The following is a 10042-nucleotide window of genomic DNA, read 5'->3' as shown; positions in this document are numbered from 1 at the left end:
TCAATCATTAGTTGAATGATCTGATTGACATGACCCATTCCATTAGCTTAGCACCCGATCGTTTAGTATGTTGCTATTGCTTTCTTCATGACTTATACATGTTTCCTATGACTATGAGATTATGCAACTCCCGTTTGCCGGAGGAACACTTTGGGTGCTACCAAACGTCACAACGTAACTGGGTGATATAAAGGAGCAATTACAGGTGTCTCCAAAGGTAGATGTTGGGTTGGCGTATTTCGAGATTAGGATTTGTCACTCCGATTGTCGGAGAGGTATCTCTGGGCCCTCTCGGTAATGCACATCACTTAAGCCTTGCAAGCATTACAACTAATATGTTAGTTGTGAGATGATGTATTACGGAACGAGTAAAGAGACTTGCCGGTAACGAGATTGAACTAGTATTGGAACAAAGAGAGAGATTAATCTCAGGCAAGTAACATACCGATGACAAAGGGAACAACGTATGTTGTTATGCGGTCTGACCGATAAAGATCTTCGTAGAATATGTAGGAGCCAATATGGGCATCCAGGTCCCGCTATTGGTTATTGACCGAAGACATGTCTCGGTCATGTCTACATTGTTCTCGAACCCGTAGGGTCCGCACGCTTAAGGTTACGATGATAGTTATATTATGAGTTTATGCATTTTGATGTACCGAAGGTTGTTCGGAGTCCTGGATGTGATCACGGACATGACGAGGAGTCTCGAAATGGCCGAGACGTAAAGATTGATATATTGGAAGCCTATGTTTGGACATCGGAAGTGTTCTGGGTGAAATCGGGATTTTACCGGAATACCGGGAGGGTACCGGAACCCCCCGGGAGCTATATGGGCCATGTGGGCCTTAGTGGAAAAGAGAAGGGGCTGCCCTAGAGGGCTGCACGCCCCCCCTTCCCCTAGTCCTATTAACTAGGAGAGGTGGCCGGCCCCCTCCTCCTCTTTTCCCCCTCCGCGAATCCTATTCGGACTAGGATTTGGGGGGGAATCCTACTCCCAGAGGGAGTAGGACTCTCCTGCGCCTCCCTCCTTGGCCGGCCAGCCTCCCCCCCTCTACTCCTTTATATACGGAGGCAGGGGACACCTCTAGACACACAAGTTGATCCACGTGATCTATTCCTTAGCCGTGTGCGGTGCCCCCTGCCACCATATTCCTCGATAATACTGTACCGGAGTTTAGGCGAAGCCCTGGTGCTGTAGCAAGATCGTCACCACGCCGTCGTGCTGACGGAACTCTTCCCCGACACTTTGCTGGATCGGAGTCCGGGGATCGTCATCGAGCTGAACGTGTGCTCGAACTCGGAGGTGCCGTAGTTTCGGTACTTGATCGGTTGGATCGTGAAGACGTACGACTACTTCCTCTACGTCGCGTCATCGCTTCCGCAGTCGGTCTGCGTTGAGTACGTAGACAACACTCTCCCCCTCGTTGCTATGCATCACATGATCTTGCGTGTGTGTAGGAAATTTTTTGAAATTACTACGAAACCCAACAGTGGCATCCGAGCCTAGGTTATTTATGTTGATGTTATATGCACGAGTAGAACACAAGTGAGTTGTGGACGATACAAGTCATACTGCCTACCAGCATGTCATACTTTGGTTCGGCGGCATTGTTGGACGAGACGACCCGGACCAACATTACGCGTACGCTTACGCGAGACCGGTTCCCTCGACGTGCTTTGCACAGAGATGGCTTGCGGGCGACTGTCTCTCCAACTTTAGTTGAACCAAGTATGGCTACGCCCGGTCCTTGCGAAGGTTAAAACGGAGTCTATTTGACAAACTATCGTTGTGGTTTTGATTCGTAGGTGAGATTGGTTCTTACTTAAGCCCGTAGCAGCCACGTAAAACTTGCAACAACAAAGTAGAGGACGTCTAACTTGTTTTTGCAAGGCATGTTGTGATGTGATATGGTCAAGGCATGATGCTGAATTTTATTGTATGAGATGATCATGTTTTGTAACCGAGTTATCGGCAACTGGCAGGAGCCATATGGTTGTCGCTTTATTGTATGCAATGCAATCGCGATGTAATGCTTTACTTTATTACTAAACGGTAGTGATAGTCGTGGAAGCATAAGATTGACGAGACGACAACGATGCTACGATGGAGATCAAGGTGTCACGCCGGTGACGATGGTGATCATGACGGTGCTTCGGAGATGGAGATCACAAGCACAAGATGATGATGGCCATATCATATCACTTATATTGATTGCATGTGATGTTTATCTTTTATGCATCTTATCTTGCTTTGATTGACGGTAGCATTATAAGATGATCTCTCACTAAATTATCAAGAAGTGTTCTCCCTGAGTATGCACCGTTGCCAAAGTTCGTCGTGCCCAGACACCACGTGATGATCGGGTGTGATAAGCTCTACGTCCATCTACAACGGGTGCAAGCCAGTTTTGCACACGCAGAATACTCAGGTTAAACTTGACGAGCCTAGCATATGCAGATATGGCCTTGGAACACGGAGACCGAAAGGGCAAGCGTGAATCATACAGTAGATATGATCAACATAAACGATGTTCACCATTGAAAACTACTCCATCTCACGTGATGATCGGTCATGGTTTAGTTGATTTGGATCACGTAATCACTTAGAAGATTAGAGGGATGTCTATCTAAGTGGGAGTTCTTAAGTAATATGATTAATTGAACTTAAATTTATCATGAACTTAGTACCTGATAGTATCTTGCTTGTTTATGTTGATTGTAGATAGATGGCTCGTGCTATTGTTCCGTTGAATTTTAATGCGTTCCTTGAGAAAGCAAAGTTGAAAGATGATGGTAGCAATTACACGGACTGGGTCCATAACTTGAGGATTATCCTCATTGCTGCTCAGAAGAATTACGTCCTGGAAGCACCGCTGGGTGCCAGGCCTGCTGCTGGAGCAACACCAGATGTTATGAACGTCTGGTAGAGCAAAGCTGATGACTACTCGATAGTTCAGTGTGCCATGCTTTACGGCTTAGAATCGGGACTTCAACGACGTTTTGAACGTCATGGAGCATATGAGATGTTTTAGGAGTTGAAGTTAATATTTCAAGCAAGTGCCCGGATTGAGAGATATGAAGTCTCCAATAAGTTCTATAGCTACAAGATGGAGGAGAACAGTTCTGTCAGTGAGCATATACTCAAAATGTCTGGGTATAATAATCACTTGATTCAATTGGGAGTTAATCTTCCGGATGATTGCGTCATTGACAGAATTCTCCAATCACTGCCACCAAGCTACAAGAGCTTCGTGATGAACTATAATATGCAAGGGATGAACAAGACTATTCCCGAGCTCTTCGCAATGCTGAAAGCTGCGGAGGTAGAAATCAAGAAGGAGCATCAAGTGTTGATGGTTAACAAAACCACTAGTTTCAAGAAAAAGGGCAAAGGGAAGAAGAAGGGGAACTTCAAGAAGAACAGCAAGCAAGTTGCTGCTCAAGAGAAGAAACCCAAGTCTGGACCTAAGCCTGAAACTGAGTGCTTCTACTGCAAGCAGACTGGTCACTGGAAGCGGAACTGCCCCAAGTATTTGGCGGATAAGAAGGATGGCAAGGTGAACAAAGGTATATGTGATATACATGTTATTGATGTGTACCTTACTAGAGCTCGCAGTAGCACCTGGGTATTTGATACTGGTTCTGTTGCTAATATTTGCAACTCGAAACAGGGACTACGGAATAAGCGGGCACTGGCAAAGGACGAGGTGACGATGCGCGTGGGAAACGGTTCCAAAGTCGATGTGATCGCGGTCGGCACGCTACCTCTACATCTACCTTCGGGATTAATATTAGACCTAAATAATTGTTATTTGGTGCCAGCGTTGAGCATGAACATTATATCTGGATCTTGTTTAATGCGAGACGGTTATTCATTTAAATCAGAGAATAATGGTTGTTCTATTTATATGAGTAATATCTTTTATGGTCATGCACCCTTGAAGAGTGGTCTATTCTTATTGAATCTCGATAGTAGTAATACACATATTCATAATGTTGAAGCCAAAAGATGCAGAGTTGATAATGAAAGTGCAACTTATTTGTGGCACTGTCGTTTAGGTCATATCGGTATAAAGCGCATGAAGAAACTCCATACTGATGGACTTTTGGAACCACTTGATTATGAATCACTTGGTACTTGCGAACCGTGCCTCATGGGCAAGATGACTAAACACCGTTCTCCGGTACTATGGAGAGAGCAACAGATTTATTGGAAATCATACATACCGATGTATGTGGTCCGATGAATATTGAGGCTCGTGGCGGATATCGTTATTTTCTCACCTTCACAGATGACTTAAGCAGATATGGGTATATCTACTTAATGAAACATAAGTCTGAAACATTTGAAAAGTTCAAAGAATTTCAGAGTGAAGTTGAAAATCATCGTAACAAGAAAATAAAGTTTCTACGATCTGATCGTGGAGGAGAATATTTGAGTTACGAGTTTGGTGTACATTTGAAAAACTGTGGAATAGTTTCGCAACTCACGCCACCCGGAACACCACAGCGTAATGGTGTGTCCGAACGTCGTAATCGTACTTTACTAGATATGGTGCGATCTATGATGTCTCTTACTGATTTACCGCTATCGTTTTGGGGTTATGCTCTAGAGACGGCTGCATTCACGTTAAATAGGGCACCATCAAAATCCGTTGAGACGACGCCTTATGAACTGTGGTTTGGCAAGAAACCAAAGTTGTCGTTTCTTAAAGTTTGGGGCTGCGATGCTTATGTGAAAAAGCTTCAACCTGATAAGCTCGAACCCAAATCGGAGAAATGTGTCTTCATAGGATACCCAAAAGAAACTGTTGGGTACACCTTCTATCACAGATCCGAAGGCAAGACATTCGTTGCTAAGAATGGATCCTTTCTAGAGAAGGAGTTTCTCTCGAAAGAAGTGAGTGGGAGGAAAGTAGAACTTGACGAGGTAACTGTACCTGCTCCCTTACTGGAAAGTAGTAATCACAGAAAACTGTTTCAGTGACACCTACACCAGTTAGTGAGGAAGCCAATGATAATGATCATGAAACTTCAGATCAAGATACTACTGAACCTCGTAGATCAACCAGAGTAAGATCCGCACCAGAGTGGTACGGTAATCCTGTTCTGGAAGTCATGCTACTAGATCATGATGAACCTACGAACTATGAAGAAGCGATGGTGAGCCCAGATTCCGCAAAGTGGCTTGAAGCCATGAAATCTGAGATGGGATCCATGTATGAGAACAAAGTATGGACTTTGGTTGACTTGCCCGATGATCGGCAAGCAATTGAAATAAATGGATCTTTAAGAAGAAGACTGACGCTGATGGTAATGTTACTGTCTACAAAGCTCGACTTGTCGCAAAAGGTTTTCGGCAAGTTCAAGGGATTGACTACGATGAGACCTTCTCACCCGTAGCGATGCTTAAGTCCGTCCGAATCATGTTAGCGATTGCCGCATTTTATGATTATGAAATTTGGCAGATGGATGTCAAAACTGCATTCCTGAATGGATTTCTGGAAGAAGAGTTGTATATGATGCAACCGGAAGGTTTTGTCGATCCAAAGGGAGCTAACAAAGTGTGCAAGCTCCAGCGATCCATTTATGGACTGGTGCAAGCCTCTCGGAGTTGGAATAAACGTTTTGATAGTGTGATCAAAGCATTTGGTTTTATACAGACTTTCGGAGAAGCCTGTATTTACAAGAAAGTGAGTGGGAGCTCTGTAGCATTTCTGATATTATATGTGGATGACATATTACTGATTGGAAATGATATAGAATTTCTGGATAGCATAAAGGGATACTTGAATAAAAGTTTTTCAATGAAAGACCTCGGTGAAGCTGCTTACATATTAGGCATTAAGATCTATAGAGATAGATCAAGACGCTTAATTGGACTTTCACAAAGCACATACCTTGACAAAATTTTGAAGAAGTTCAAAATGGATCAAGCAAAGAAAGGGTTCTTGCCTGTGTTACAAGGTGTGAAGTTGAGTAAGACTCAATGCCCGACCACTGCAGAAGGTAGAGAGAATATGAAAGATGTTCCCTATGCATCAGCCATAGGATCTATCATGTATGCAATGCTGTGTACCAGACCTGATGTGTGCCTTGCTATAAGTTTAGCAGGGAGGTACCAAAGTAATCCAGGAGTGGATCACTGGACAGCGGTCAAGAACATCCTGAAATACCTGAAAAGGACTAAGGATATGTTTCTCGTATATGGAGGTGACAAAGAGCTCACCGTAAAAGGTTACGTTGATGCAAGCTTTGACACTGATCCGGACGATTCTAAATCGCAAACCGGATACGTGTTTACATTAAACGGTGGAGCTGTCAGTTGGTGCAGTTCTAAACAAAGCGTCGTAGCGGGATCTACATGTGAAGCGGAGTACATAGCTGCTTCGGAAGCAGCGAACGAAGGAGTCTGGATGAAGGAGTTCATATCCGATCTAGGTGTCATACCTAATGCATCGGGTCCAATGAAAATCTTTTGTGACAATACTGGTGCAATTGCCTTGGCAAAGGAATCCAGATTTCACAAGAGGACCAAACACATCAAGAGACGCTTCAATTCCATCCGGGATCTAGTCCAGGTGGGAGACATAGAGATTTGCAAGATACATACGGATCTGAATGTTGCAGACCCGTTGACTAAGCCTCTTCCACGAGCAAAACATGATCAGCACCAATGCTCCATGGGTGTTAGAATCATTACAGTGTAATCTAGATTATTGACTCTAGTGCAAGTGGGAGACTGAAGGAAATATGCCCTAGAGGCAATAATAAAGTTATTATTTATTTCCTTATATCATGATAAATGTTTATTATTCATGCTTGAATTGTATTAACCGGAAACATAATACATGTGTGAATACATAGACAAACAGAGTGTCACTAGTATGCCTCTACTAGACTAGCTCGTTAATCAAAGATGGTTATGTTTCCTAACCATAGACAAAGGAGTTGTTATTTGATTAACGAGTTCACATCATTAGTTGAATGATCTGATTGACATGACCCATTCCATTAGCTTAGCACCCGATCGTTTATTATGTTGCTATTGCTTTCTTCATGACTTATACATGTTCCTATGACTATGAGATTATGCAACTCCCGTTTGCCGGAGGAACACTTTGGGTGCTACCAAACGTCACAACATAACTGGGTGATTATAAAGGAGCATTACAGGTGTCTCCAAAGGTAGATGTTGGGTTGGCGTATTTCAAGATTAGGATTTGTCACTCCGATTGTCGGAGAGGTATCTCAGGGCCCTCTCGGTAATACACATCACATAAGCCTTGCAAGAATTACAACTAATATGTTAGTTGTGAGATGATGTATTACGGAACGAGTAGAGAGACTTGCCGGTAACGAGATTGAACTAGGTATTGGATACCGACGATCGAATCTCAGGCAAGTAACATACCGATGACAAAGGGAACAACGTATGTTGTTATGCGGTCTGACCGATAAAGATCTTCGTAGAATATGTAGGAGCCAATATGGGCATCCAGGTCCCGCTATTGGTTATTGACCGAAGACATGTCTCGGTCATGTCTACATTGTTCTCGAACCCGTAGGGTCCGCACGCTTAAGGTTACGATGACAGTTATATTATGAGTTTATGCATTTTGATGTACCGAAGGTTGTTCGGAGTCCCGGATGTGATCACGGACATGACGAGGAGTCTCGAAATGGTCGAGACGTAAAGATTGATATATTGGAAGCCTATGTTTGGACATCGGAAGTGTTCCGGGTGAAATCGGGATTTTACCGGAGTACCGGGAGGGTTACCGGAACCCCCCGGGAGCTATATGGGCCATAGTGGGCCTTAGTGGAAAGAGAAGGGGCTGCCCTAGATGGGCTGCGCGCCTCCCCCTTCCCCTAGTCCTATTAGGACTAGGAGAGGTGGCCGGCCCCCTCCTCCTCTTTTCCCCTCCGAGGAATCCTAGTTGGACTAGGATTGGAGGGGGAATCCTACTCCCAGAGGGAGTAGGACTCTCCTGCGCCTCCCTCCTTGGCCGGCCAGCCTCCCCCCTCTACTCCTTTATATACGGAGGCAGGGGACACCTCTAGACACACAAGTTGATCCACGTGATCTATTCCTTAGCCGTGTGCGGTGCCCCCTGCCACCATATTCCTCGATAATACTGTAGCGGAGTTTAGGCGAAGCCCTGCTGCTGTAGTTCATCAAGATCGTCACCACGCCGTCGTGCTGACGGAACTCTTCCCCGACACTTTGCTGGATCGGAGTCCGGGGATCGTCATCGAGCTGAACGTGTGCTCGAACTCGGAGGTGCCGTAGTTTCGGTGCTTGATCGGTTGGATCGTGAAGACGTACGACTACTTCCTCTACGTCGTGTCACGCTTCCGCAGTCGGTCTGCGTTGGGTACGTAGACAACACTCTCCCCTCTCGTTGCTATGCATCACATGATCTTGCGTGTGTGTAGGAAATTTTTTGAAATTACTACGAAACCCACAGTGGCATCCGAGCCTAGGTTATTATATGTGATGTTATATGCACGAAGTAGAAACAAGTGAGTTGTGGACGATAACAAGTCATACTGCTACCAGCATGTTCATACTTTGGTTCGGCGGCATTGGTTGACGAGACCGACCCGGACCAACATTACGCGTAACGCTTACGCGAGACCGTTCCCTCGGACGTTGCTTGCACAGAGAATGGCTTGCGGGCGACTGTCTCTCCAACTTAGTTGAACCAAGTATGGCTACGCCCGGTCCTTGCGAAGGTTTAAAACGGAGTCTATTGACAACTATCGTTGTGGTTTTGATTCGTAGGTGAGATTGTTCTTACTTAAGCCCGTAGCAGCCACGTAAAACTTGCAACAACAAAGTAGAGGACGTCTAACTTGTTTTGCAAGCATGTTGTGATGTGATATGGTCAAGGCATGATGCTGAATTTATTGTATGAGATGAGATCATGTTTTTGTAACCGGAGTTATCGGCAACTGGCAGGAGCCATATGGGTTGTCGCTTAATTGTATGCAATGCAATCGCGATGTAAAATGCTTTACTTTATTACTAAACGGTAGTGATAGTCGTGGAAGCATAAGATTAGCGAGACGACAACGATGCTACGATGGAGATCAAGGTGTCACGCCGGTGACGATGTGAATCAATGAACGGTGCTTCGGAGATGGAGATCAAAAGCACAGATGATGATGGCCATATCATAATCACTATATTGATTTGCATGTGAATGTTTATCTTTATGCAATCTTATCTGCTTTGATTGACGGTAGCATTATAAGATGATCTCTCACTAAATTATCAAGAAGTGTTCTCCCTGAGTAATGCACCGTTGCCAAAGTTCGTCGTGCCCAAGACACCACGTGATGAATCGGTGTGATAAGCTCTTACGTCCATCCTACAACGGGTGCAAAAGCCAGTTTTTGCACACGCAGAATACTCAGGTTAAACTTGACGAGCCTAGCATATGCCAGATATGGCCTTGGAACACGGAGAACCGAAAAGGCAAGCGTGAATCATACAGTAGATATGATCCAACATAAAACGATGTTCACCATTGAAAACTACTCCATCTCACGTGATGATCGGTCATGTTTAGTTGATTTGGATCACGTAATCACTTAGAAGATTAGAGGGAATGTCTATCTAAGTGGAGTTCTTAAGTAATATGATTAATTGAACTTAAAATTTATCATGAACTTAGTACCTGATAAGTATCTTGCTTGTTATGTTGAATTGTAGATAGAATGGCTCGTGCTATTGTTCCGTTGAATTTTAATGCGTTCCTTGAGAAAAGCCAAAGTTGAAAGATGATGGTAGCAATTACACGGACTGGGTCCATAACTTGAGGATTATCCTCATTGCTGCTCAGAAAGAAATTACGTCTGGAAGCACCGCTGGGTGCCAGGCCTGCTGCTGGAGCAACACCAAGATGTTATGAACGTCTGGTAGAGCAAAGCTGAATGACTACTCGAATAAGTTCAGTGCCATGCTTTACGGCTAGAATCGGGCTTTCAACGAACGTTTTGAACGTCATGAGCATAATGAGATGTTTTAGGA

The sequence above is a fragment of the Triticum urartu genome, chromosome 6 (assembly GCF_003073215.2).
Source record: "Triticum urartu cultivar G1812 chromosome 6, Tu2.1, whole genome shotgun sequence".
NCBI lineage: Eukaryota > Viridiplantae > Streptophyta > Magnoliopsida > Poales > Poaceae > Triticum > Triticum urartu.
Note: the sequence above shows the minus strand (reverse complement) of the source record.